Genomic DNA, 12,683 nt, shown 5'->3' with positions numbered 1-12,683 from the left:
CGAGGTAAATGGTGAGATCACTTGCCACTCACATTTTATAGTGGACAGGTGGTGTGTGGTGGGGTAATAAAGGACAGAGATGCTGAATGTGTGTGTAGCCTGCCACAAGGGAGGCACTGGGCTCACTGCTTCCTCAGATTCTTTTCTTTCTTTTTGCAGAACTGGGGATTGATCCCAGGAATGTTCAACCACTGAGCAACATTTAGTTTATTTTGAGACAGGGTCTTGGACTGGAATTTAAGATCCTCCTGCCTTGGCCTCTGGAACTGCTGGGATTACAGGCATGCACCACTGTGCCAGGCACTTCCTCAGGTATTATCCTGAGTAGAAAATGACCCCAGGTGTTGCAGGTAAAGTCCTAGAGACTGAGGAAGATAGAAAATGGCAAAGGTAGAAATTCATCTTTCCTCTGAGTATAAAGAATACTTTCCACCCTACACTCTGCCATAATTCACTTACCACTCAGCTTCTCCTTAAACTGTTTTCATTTGTTAGCATTTCCTGTGGGTCCTTTGTGAGCAGGTCGATTTTCCATTAAATCTTGGCTAAACTGCTGCACAGCTGACAAGTTACTTAACCTGTATGATCCTTAGTCTCCTTACCTGCAAACAGGGGATAATAATAGCCTCTTTGCATGCTTATTAAGGCAATTATGTCAAGTGTTGAGAACAAAGTATGCGCTAAATAAATAATAATTATATGCATTTATTCTGGAGTTATAATCATTGTAGATACAATGTTTATTCTACCTTTTTCTCTTAAACAGTTTATTTTAAGCATTTCTTATGCTTCTCAGAATCTTCATATTTAAATTTCAAGTCTGCATCTGTTTTCACTGGGTGTATAAGTAGTTACCTATTTATCTGTTCTACGATTGATATTTATGTCTTATTACTCATTTTATTACCATATGAAAGAACATATATTTTTAGTAGACAGCCAGAACTGAGTTAAACTCTTAACTCCAGCAAGGTATGGTGTTGCATGCCTACAATCCCAGCTGCTTGAGAGACTGAGGTGGGAAGATTGAAAATTTGAGGCTAACCTGGGCAACTTAGCAATACTCCATCTTAAAAGAAAGAAAGAAAAAAAGAAAACAGGGTATTAGGGGTGTGACTAGATAGTAGAACACTTGCCTAGAGTGTTCAAGGCCCTGGGTTCAATCCCCAGTACTGAAAAATGAAATAAGATTCTTAATACTACTGCTATTTGATTTTGGATTAGTTAATGGAATTTTGTGGAAATAATACTGACTTTGCAGGGTGGATCTGAGAATTCAATAAGACAAACAACAGTTATAAAACTCCTAACACTTTGCCAGGCACATCACATATTGTCAAAACATGTTCTTTTCTGTCTTCACCAGCTGGGCAAGGCTCGAGGTGTGGAAACTTTAAGGCAGCCCTTAGCATGGCCTTGCTCCTTCTTTGAAAGCTTTCTCATGGATCCGTGCAAACCTTCCTGAGATTGTCTGCACTTGGGCCTTTTTTTTGGAATCTTTTTTGTTCGATATCAGTGCTGCTTAAATTCTGTATAGAGAATTTATAAGTTTCTGTAACTGTAATGTTTAAAACTGTAATGTAATGTAAGAGGAAACATAAGCTTTCCTCTTAATGTGTTTCTTATTTGCTTTTCTATGAGTGAAAATTATTCTTAAACATTTTTCTGAATGAATAACCAGATAAATTTAGATTGATTTGGGTGGAGATGGCGGGGTAATGTGGTTTAATTACACTTTCACCGGTGGGTACAGATGCAGGCTACAAATAGGATTATAGAGAAATCTTTTTACTACTGGTTCAGACATGAGGGCAAAGGACCACAACAGAGTTTCAGCTGGAGGGGTCTATATTCCATTACACAGGCAAGAATTGATTATACTACAACAGAATGTGTCTGATTTGAGTCATTTTAGAAAACTCTCCAGTGGGACTAAAATTGGCATTCTGTGGCATAAATGAGTTTTGGGACTGCCTTGAATTTCCTATTAAAATCAAATATCCACATGAAAGACAAGCTTGCAACTTCTTTCCTTCAGCTAAAAGGAAATAAAACAGCCTGGAGCTGGATTCTAAGATTTAAATTGTAAGGAAGAAGATTTGTCTGTAATTAACTTAGAAAGTAGTGTTTGTGTTTAACTTGACTGTAATTTTTCAGGATGAACAAATTGCACATTAGTGCAGGCAAGAAGCAAGGCTTTTCACAAGTGGAAACATTTTTTCCCCAGTTGTAATTTCTAACATGAACCCGTGAACTTTTAATTTATACATCGGTTTGGAGTAATTAGCCCTTGAATTGTCTAGCTTTTGAGACATAATTATTTACAAGAGGACTGGAGCCTGGAGAGCATCCTGATTTTTTGACTTATCAGAAGGAAAAGGATGCTATTCACTGAGAATCATAAAGTGATGCTCAGAAGGAAAAAGTAGTGTAGTCATGTAAATATATGCTAGATACTTGAAATAACATTAACAAATATTTTTGTTGTATAAAAGCCACAGCATGTTTCAGAGACTCCTATATTCCCCCCAGTCATCTTGCCTGGTAGATTTTGAACACTATTTTATCTTTAAAATGTTTAAAGAGTGAACAGATTTGAAATTGTCTCCAACTATCAGGCCATTAAATCCTCTTTAAATATCATATGCGGATGCCCTTATTACACAAATCACCTGCGGAAGATTAACTGACAGGTTTTGAACAATTGAAGTACACTATTGTCAAGGCCAAGTGTGAACTGCAAGTTACTAAAACCTCTTGACAGGATAATAACCGGAATAACCTGTAAGATAATCCACTGTCTCTGGTTTTCCTCTTGGCAGGACACTGAATGCCAAAGCTAAGCTCCTTGACTCCTTTTACTTTAATGCTGCTCTTAGATACCAGGATTCTGACAGTCACTATAGAGATGGTATGTAGCTTTAAAATTCTTTTTCTTATACAAGGGATAGCAGTGGAGCTCAGTGGCAGTGTGCTTACCTAGCATGCATGAGGCCTCTGGTTTGATCCCCAACACTAAAAAAAAAAAAAAAAAAAAATGCCTTTTACATGTATATAAATAAAATTTGAAATGTGCCCCCAAGGTAGGTTGCAGAATAAATTTCAGTCCCATTCTTGTCCTTCAAACATGGTCCCCTCTCCAGACATGGTCTCTGGTAACAGTTTTTTAGGGGCCCTTCCAGAGATACTGCACATCAGTCATATAGACTGTGCTTATTTTATAAGTATGGTCATTGCCATGTGCACTGATCCATACCTGTCTTTTGAAAATTTGACCTGTTTTGGAGATTGTGCCATATGGAGACCTGACTCACTCTTTTTAAGGGCTATTTAGTATTCATTGCATTGTGTGAATGGACCCTAATTTATTTACCAGACTTGCATTGGTGGATATTTATATGATTTCCAATCTTTTGCTGCGCTGAATAGCTGTGTTCATTCATCATTTTGCATTCATCAGTGTATCTATAGGATAGATTGTTAGAAATGAAAGTGCGAGGTCAAAATAAAGATGTGTGGTTTTTATTTCAACAAATACTGCAAACTGCAGTAGATAAAGTAAGTGATTCTCCTGCCAGCAGGGTATGAAAGTGACATGCTTTTGAACTCTAGACCTGGTATTTTTGCATGTTTTTCTAAACCTGTTCACAGTCCAGAGCCTCTGGGCTCACTTGAGTTACATTGGTGACTTTTGGTTTAGGATCAGGACTTGTTTTCTACACTCCTGGCCACTGCAACTTTTACATTGAGGGCACTGCTTACAGGAAATAGCCTTACGTCTAAATGTGATTTCCCCTCACAAGAGGAGATTAAGAGAGGTACTAATGTTTCAGAACCCTGAATCTTGCAATGCAAAGGAATATTGGATTTGTTTATTTTTCTTGATTTGAAAAGCATAGAAAGAGTTCTTCCTACCTTCAAATAAACAAAAAATCAAACTGAACTTTGGACCTTGAAGTGAACCACCCTGCTAACCAGCCATCACACTCTCACGCCAGAGGCTGGTTTCCTGCAATTTTACTCACTGTTTCTTCCTTCCCTCCTCTCATCCCTTGTCTTCATTTCTTCTCCACTTGCTCATCCAAACTTTTGATAGCTCCTGCTGGAATTGTAGTACCTGTCGCTCAGTCACTATCCCAACTCTGCAGGTTCAGGCACAAACCAGAGCAAGTTCTGTTTAATTTTTATAGCTATAGATCTCCCTCCCTCCCTGCGCTTACTATATGATGATTTATAATATCATTTATATTCCAGACTTTCCAAATGTAGAGCCCTTTTTGTTCAATTATGTAGAACACTTAAATATATGATGCTGTGGTTAGTTGGGAAATAGAGATTTTTTAAAAAAAGATTTGGCTTTAACTTAAATATATTTATAGATATAAAACTTTGAAGGCATTTCTCTGGGTTGATTCCCCTATTCAGTAGTTACAAATACTGAACATAGACTTATATGTTACTAGAGGATACTTGGTTTCCTTGGAATAGATACATCAAGTTTAACAAAGATGGCAAGCTGCCTAAGACGCTGGCTACCTAAGAAGCTGGCATTGTCACTGTTTGGTACTGTTCCCTTCCACAATAGACACCGATCTCTCATCAGTAGGAAGGAATTATTTTAACCATATTCAGGACATCTAGGACAGTGTTGCCTAAAGAGTGGCCCACAAACCGGTACTTTTCTTCCGTGTTTGTAACAAGGGAACCTAAAGAACTGGAAGTGAATGATTCAAAAAGTTTTCTAGCAATTTGATAGCCCTCAATCCAAATTTGAAAATTGAGCTTGCATTTTATATACTTTTTTAAAAATCTTTTTTCCTAATAACTTGTTTTATTTTATTCTATAAAATATCAATTCATCATAGATTAGGTTTTTTTTTTTTTTTTTTTTTTTTTTTACAATAAGCTAAAAAAATTCCTCAACTTTCAGTGATTCTCTAGCTTATACAGGAGTTGCACTGCTATAAAATTCATTGCTTTGGTTTGTTTTCATAGGATGACAAATGTGATATCCCCATGTCATACTTGAGGAAATGAGATGCAATGACAAAATTTCTTGCCTGAGGCTGCTGCATTACTGGGATTAGATCTTCCCCTTCTCACTCTGTAATCAGACTACGAGGCTTCATCAGCTTTTCCTGTTATGATATTTTAATTAGATTCTGAGAGAGTGAGTGGAATGAGAGAAAATTATGCATGAAGAGAGAATTGCATTTTTCTACCCTTCAAAAGAAAGTGTAAATTGCATTGCCCCATATTCTTTTGACTTTAATACCATTTTCTAAAACTAAAGTCCTTTGGAAGATATTGAGAAAAAAATTTAATGCACTCAGGAAAAAATTTAATGACTTTGCACTCAGAAGAACTCTTCCATGTGTTGAACATTTTTAAAAGTTTTGGATAGCATGTAAATAGCAACCCTAGGGGAATTTAAAAGTGTCAGAGTCAACCCTGGGAAGAGGTTTGGGTTTCTTTCCAGGCCCAGCCATGACCTAAGGAGCCAACATTGGGAATATGGGTTCTGAGTGACTGCAACAATCCCTATCTCTGGGTGCACAGTCTCTGGAAGCAAGGAGGTCAGACACACAAGGTCCAAAGGATTTGTGAAGCAAGAAGCATGGAGAGGGGCTTGAGATGGCAAAAAGAATGAGGCCAAGGAACAGAGGATTGAAAAAAAGTGAAGAGTAGGACAGAGATCCTCTAAACTCTGTGGGAGGGCCCGCCTGCATTATAAAGAGCAGGGATCAGGTCCACATTTGCAGCTAGCATAAAGTATTTCTTAGCCTTGTCTATTTAATTGAATAGCACTTAATGAAAAGTCTTGCTTTATGTATTTCTTTTTTTTTTTTAATTTTTGGTACCAGGGATTGAAATCGGGGTCACTCAACCGCTGAGCTACATCCCCAGCCCATTTTTGTATTTTATTTAGAGACAGGGTCTCACTGAGTTGCTTAGTGCCTCAGTGTTGCTGAGGCTGGCTTTGAACTTATGGTCCTCCGTCTCAGCCTCCCTAGTCACTGGGATTACAGGTGTGAGCCACTGTGCCCGGCTGTATTTCTTTTTTAGTTACTCTTCTTCTGTAATAGAAAAATAAGCTTGATTACAAGTTTATCATTCATAGGAGACTGTGAATCTTTTATAAGTTAACATGTTAAATGTTGTATAGATATCTTCTTTCCTGGAGGAAAAACACTGGAGTGTAAATTGTCTTTTTACATAACGGTATGATAGGTGTCATTTTCCCCTATAACCTAAAATGATCTGAAGGTGTAATTTCTAGAAGTGTGACTTTAGAACACTTGAAAATAAGTTTTTTAAAGTTGGTACACTTCCCACCACTTAAGAACCACTCAGCCATTTGTCTTACTGACCACTATTGCTCACATATTCAATCAGTGAGAATATACTTAGCACCCACTGCAAGGTTCTGTGTCTAAACAGAAAATTTACTAAAATGATGCCTTTGATCATTCATTCATTCACTCACCAACCTGTTTAAATACTTGCTGTGCTCCAAGTATGGTGCCAAGAACTCAGGCCAGGTTCCTTTTTATAAGCCCCTAATAGGCCCTTCAAGAAGGGAGGTAATTCCTAAGTTATAGTAAGGATTCAGTGAGAAAAATACCTAAAACTTCTAGCACAGACTCCAAAACAATCTGCAAATGTACATTTCCCCCCAGGAATGACAGAGTCTGCTTTTGAGCTATTTTTACGAATCTTTGTGAAGAAAAGTAAGTCTTGCTTAATGGAGAATGTCACTTCACTGATTCAAAGAAATAAGCCAAGGGGAAAACACATTAACATATTTTCTTCCACTGGAGTATAAATAGGGAATGCCTAATTAAGAAATTGCCAAAGAAAGGAAGAGTAAGAGTATTAAGGAAACATTCGTAAGAGAATTATAAAATAAATGTGTTTTTAAAAAACATGTGAACATCATATTTTTTTGCAGTGCTGTCTTCATGAATGTTGGCTATTTATCACTCTTGACATTTCACCTGGAAAGCAAACCCTCATGTCAGTGATTGAGCTCAGCTATTCATTATTTTCATGAACTCTTGGAAAGTTCAGGAAAGATTTCAGATGGAATTAGTATTGCAGTAACTCAAATCACAAAGATAGAGCCAGCACTTTCTCTTGGAAACATATATCCATCCCTCCACATGCCCTTGAAGTCTCATGAATCTTTCAGCCAAAGTTTTTTCGTGAGTGGCTGGTGATTCAAACATAAGTTAAATCTGATCAGATTTCCTTAATCAGAAAGTGAATATTTTTGTATATGTCCTATGAAGAGGAATGAATTCAAAATTAGAAAATCAACTAAAAAAAAATTAACCATTGATGACAATGGCTTCTCTATATTCCAGAGGAAAAATGCCACTAATTTTGTTGTTCTTTCTTTACCTAGAATAATAACTGACATTTTAAACAATTTCCTTGCTTGACTAATTCTGTTACCTAAAGCTATTCAGAGGGATTTTTCTGTATGTTATTTTCCTAGTGCTAGCCAGCAGAACTTCCTGTGATGGTCAAAAAGTTCTGTATGTGTGCTGTCCAGTGTGGCTGCCGAGTGTGTGAAATAAAGTTACTGAGCTAGTTCAACTGTAAAACTGAATGTTTAATGTATTTAGTTGTAGTTAAACATAAACTTAGTCACTTGTGCCTGGTGTCCACCATGTTGAACTGTGCAGTCCGAGACTATATGTATTAATTTTCGTGGGTTAAAATAGGTTTCCAAATAAATTGAAATAGATTTCCAATTAGACAATATTAAGGAAGTTGGTAATTAGAAAATCTGATTGGTAAAAAGCTGATATCTCAATATTCTATTAGATTTGAAATTTCAAAAAAAAAATTCTTATAATCATATGTCTGAAAGTGTCCTTTCCTTCTTTCAATCTTGATTTTGTTTTGTCTTTTCTATTTTTTCTGCCTTTTTTCAAGTTGGTAGCCACAACTAAAAGCATTTTTTTCAGATATAAGGATTAGACTGTTCTAATTCACTGTTTCTTTATTTTAGGAGAAACAGGGAGAGGGTGAAACGCCAAGGTCCAACCTGGAACCAGTATCCAGTGGTTCTTTGGCAGATGTGTGGAGTGCTTCAGACCACAGTGGGAGGGGCCAAAAGATGATGTCATCAGATTCCTTAGGGTGCATGTCATAGGGCATTTTGTTTGTTTAAATAATGTTACAATTAGTTATCCCTTTTCTTCATGGCTTTTCATGTTCTCGTCTCATGTATTTTCAGACTAGAACTGATCTTTTTAAATGAAGGCTGAATTTGTAAAAGCATCTGAGGTGCATTTACCTATAGCAATCTCTCTGCTTTCCTTTTTAATATCAAAATACTATTTTAAATTGTAGGATGTGATCCTTATGCTCTTGAAGAAAGTTATTTGTTGATTAACTGAAAACTCTACTTGCCAATTTGCCTTCTCCATGTGTAAAATTAACTGGAATATTTGAAATTGGGCTTTTCTGATTGATCAAAAGCAATTATTTATGGATCAACTATTATGTGCCAAGTGCCATTCTTGGTATTAGGAATATAACAGTGAACAAAATAGACAAAATTCTGCATCCTCAGAGCTTCTATTCTAGAGGAATCCTTTTTGTTTCTGCTTCTATCTATTTATATATCTTGCAAGAACATAAATTGCCACAATTTAATGCTTTAGGTTTTGAACACTCAAATTCTCGAGTGGCCTCAGCCTTCATTCTTAGAACTTCTGGTCCAGAACAGAAGTTCTCTGAATCACTCTGGAAGTCTCAGTGTTGGTGTTGCCCTCCTGACTTACCCCATCATTCTGATTTATTTTGTTGGCCATGAGGCTTGAGTGTCAGTATGTTTTAATCACTTGGTTTTAATCACTTCAGGTGATTGTGATATGCTGCCAGAGTTCAACACCACTAGAACCTTCTATAAAAGATTTAGGCTACAGGTTTGGATGGTATGGAACCCAGCATACATATGACAAGATATTTAAAAACCTAATGATATAAACTTGTTTTGTTTTTATTCATGCTTACAAATTGGGATATGCAAAAACTAAAGAAGAAATGGAATTAAACGTTCTCATATGTTATCTTCCTACTTCTTTTATCTCAAGTGTAATGTTTTATTTATCCACTCATTTATTTTGTCATTGTGCATTTATTTAGCATCTACTATGCACCAGTTGTTAGAGATTCAAAGATGAACAGAGAATGAACCCTGCCCTTTAGGAATGTGCAGTGTAGGACAGGCTTAAAATTTCTCTGCAAAGCATTATATAGTATGAATTTTTAGTTTTACGGGCCATATCATCTCTCTCACAAGTATTTAAATCTGCAGTTGTAGCAAGAAAATAACCATGGTCAGTGTTAAGTGCTACAGAGAGTGCATCCCGGGGATTACGTAGTATGAATGCATTTGCAGAAACGAAAGGGAGGACATAGAGAGTATTCCCTGTGTCAGGAATCTGACTAGACTCTAGAAGCACAGTGGCAGTGTGGACAGCTCGAGCGCTACTGGCAGGGCTATAAATTAGTAGATATTTCTCAAGGGATGTTCTGAAAACTATGTTGTAAGATCAGACCATTTAACAAAGAGTAATTCCACTTTTAGAAAATCAGATGTTCTCCAGGCACAGTGGCTCACGGCAGAAGCTTTAGAGGCTGAGGCTGGAGGACAGTCAGTTCAAAACCAGTCTCCAGCAACTTATCAAAGCCCTACGCAACTTAGTGAGATCCTGTCTCTAAATAAAATTACCATGGGAGGGGTGGGGGAAGGAAATAACAATGAATCAAAAACTATTACCCTAGGTAAATGTATGCTTACAGAAATGGTACACCTCTACTTCATGTACAGAGAAATAAGATGTATCCCATTTGTGTACAATAAAAGTGAATTAAAAATAAAATAAAATTACCAAAAGGGGCTGGGGATGTGGCTCAGTGGTTAAGAATTCCTGGTATAAAAAAAAGAAAATCAGATGTTCTCACAGGAAAATAATCTGACATGCTGTATTCTATAAGGATGAGGAAAAATCCTAAAATGACAGTTTGGATAATCTAACTTCACTAACTCTAAGCAGCATGTCCTGTATATTCTTGAAATGAGTGACATGGTACATTTAGACTTCCCTCTCCCCCCATGGCCTTGAACCAAATTTGTTTTGAGTTGACATTTTACATGTTGGATTTTGTACTAAAAAATATTTTAAAATATTGAACATTACAGAGGATATAGGGAATACTTCTATACCATTATCCAGAGGGAAGGGATGTTAACATCATGTTATATTTGCCTGTAATTTTTAATGCATTACAAATGCCTGTTGAACCCCTTTTCTCTTTCCCCGACCCTATTCTTCTCCCTCACCACTTTGCAGAAGACATTTATCTTTCCTGACCTTGTTTTTAGAACTTGCTTATGTGTAGATCCACATGCAATATACAGTGTTGTTTGGTATGTTTTTAGATAGGTGCTGTCTTTCAAGTCATTCTTCAGTTTGATGATTTTACGCATTACTCTTGGAAATTTATGGTGATGTATTTCTTTCAAAACCTCCATTCCATTGTATTTCACTGCCCAATGTGACGTCAATTTTTAGATATATTCCCTGTTGATAGGTATCTGGATTAGCTACTTATCACCCTTGTTCCTCAATTTACTTGCTTGGAAAATGGAGATGATAGTGCCAACCTCATAGGATTAAATTGATTAATATAAATAAAGCACTAGCTCAGACACTGGCCCACAGTAATCATCCAAAGTACATGCACTATTATTATCATCACTATAAGTATCCATATTACTAAGCTGTTTCTAATTCTTTGCTGTTACAGATATTATGCATGTCTCCTCTCTCTGTAAGGTGCTTCAGCAAATACAACTAAAAGTTGTATTCTGGTTAAAGGATATGTTTAGCTCTATTTTTTTATATGTTGCCAAGTCCTCTCTTAAGAGGTGGTTCCCACTTTTCTTCTACCAGCACCACACGCAAGCCTCTGCCTCCTTGCCAGCACTTGATGTTGTAAGACTGCCATTATTATTTATTGATTGTACACAAATGGAGTACGACTTTGCATTTCTCTGATTGTACACAATGTAGAGTCACACCATTTGTGTAATCATACATGTACCTAGGATAATGATGATTGTCTCATTCCATTATCTTTCCTTTCCCCTGCCCCCTCCTTACCCCTCATTTCCCTCTACACAATCCAGTGATCCTCCATTTTTCCCTTACCCGCTTCTTCCCATTATGTATCGTCATCCACTTACCAGAGAAAACATTCAGCTTTTGGTTTTTTGGGCTTGACTTATTTCACTTAGTATGATATTCTCCATCTCCATCTGTTTACTTGAAAATGCCATAATTTTTTTCTTCTTTATGACTAATATTCCATTGTATATATATGCAACAGTTTAATTACATAATCATCTATTTTTTTATTGTAAACAAATGAGATACATGTTGTTTCTCTGTACATGGAGTAAAGGCGTACCATTTGTGTAATCATAAATTTACATAGGGTAATGTTGTTTGATTCATTCTGTTATTTTTTCCCTTCCCCCCACCCCTCCCACCACTCCCACCCCTCTTTTCCCTCTATACAGTCCTTCCTTCCTCCATTCTTGATCCCTCCCTAACCCTAACTCTAACCCTAACACTAACCCCTCCCACCCCCCATTATGTGTCATCATCCACTTATTAGCAAGATCATTCATCCTTTGGTTTTTTGAGATTAGCTTATCTCACTTAGCATGATATTCTCCAATTTCATCCATTTGCCTGCAAATGCCAAAATTTTATCATTCTTTATGGCTGAGTAATATTCCATTGTGTATATATATATATATATATATACACACACCACAGTTTCTTTATCCATTCATCAATTGAAGGACATCTAGGTTGGTTCCACAATCTGGCTATTGTGAATTGAGCAGCTATGAACATTGATGTGGCTGTATCTCTGTAGTATGCTGATTTTAAGTCCTTTGGGTATAGACCAAGGAGTAGGATAGCTGGGTCAAATGGCGATTTCATTCCAAGTTTTCTAAGGCATCTCCACACTGCTTTCCAGAGTGGCTGCACTAATTTGCAGCCCCACCAGCAATGTATGAGTGTACCTTTCTCCCCACATCCTCACCAACACCTATTGTTGCTTGTATTCTTGATAATCGCCATTCTAATTGGGGTGAGATGGAATCTTAGGATGGTTTTGATTTGCATTTCTCTTATTACTAGAGATGTTGAACATTTTTCCATGTGTTTGTTGATTGCTTGTAGATCTTCTTCTGTGAAGTGTCTGTTCATTTCCTTAGCCCATTTGTTGATTGGGTTATTTGCATTCTTGGTGTAGAGTTTTTTGAGTTCTTTATAGATTCTGGAGATTAGTGCTCTATCTGAAGTATGATTGGCAAAGATTTTCTCCCACTCTGTAGGCTCTTTCTTTGCATTGCTGATAGTTTCCTTTGCTGAGAGAAAGCATTTTAGTTTGAATCTATCCCAGTTATTGATTCTTGCTTTTATTTCTTGTGCTATGGGAGTCCTGTTGAGGAAGTCCAGTCCTAAGCCTACATGTTGAAGATCTAGACCTACTTTTTCTTCTACAATCTGCAGGGTCTCTGGTCTGATTCCAAGGTCCTTAATCCATTTTGAGTTTAGTTTCGTTCATGGTGAGACATATGG

The 12,683-nt window shown here is 36.9% G+C and overlaps 1 protein-coding gene across 1 annotated transcript in view; it reads left to right on the top strand.

Moving 5' to 3' along the window:
• MCC (MCC regulator of WNT signaling pathway) overlaps positions 1-12,683 on the top strand; it is a 511,343-nt gene that overhangs the window by 92,346 nt on the left and 406,314 nt on the right. The window lies entirely within an intron of this gene.

The sequence above is a fragment of the Sciurus vulgaris genome, assembly GCF_902686455.1.
Source record: "Sciurus vulgaris genome assembly, chromosome: 6".
NCBI classification, from domain to species: domain Eukaryota; kingdom Metazoa; phylum Chordata; class Mammalia; order Rodentia; family Sciuridae; genus Sciurus; species Sciurus vulgaris.
Note: the sequence above shows the minus strand (reverse complement) of the source record. Positions and strands in the feature narration are given on the sequence as shown.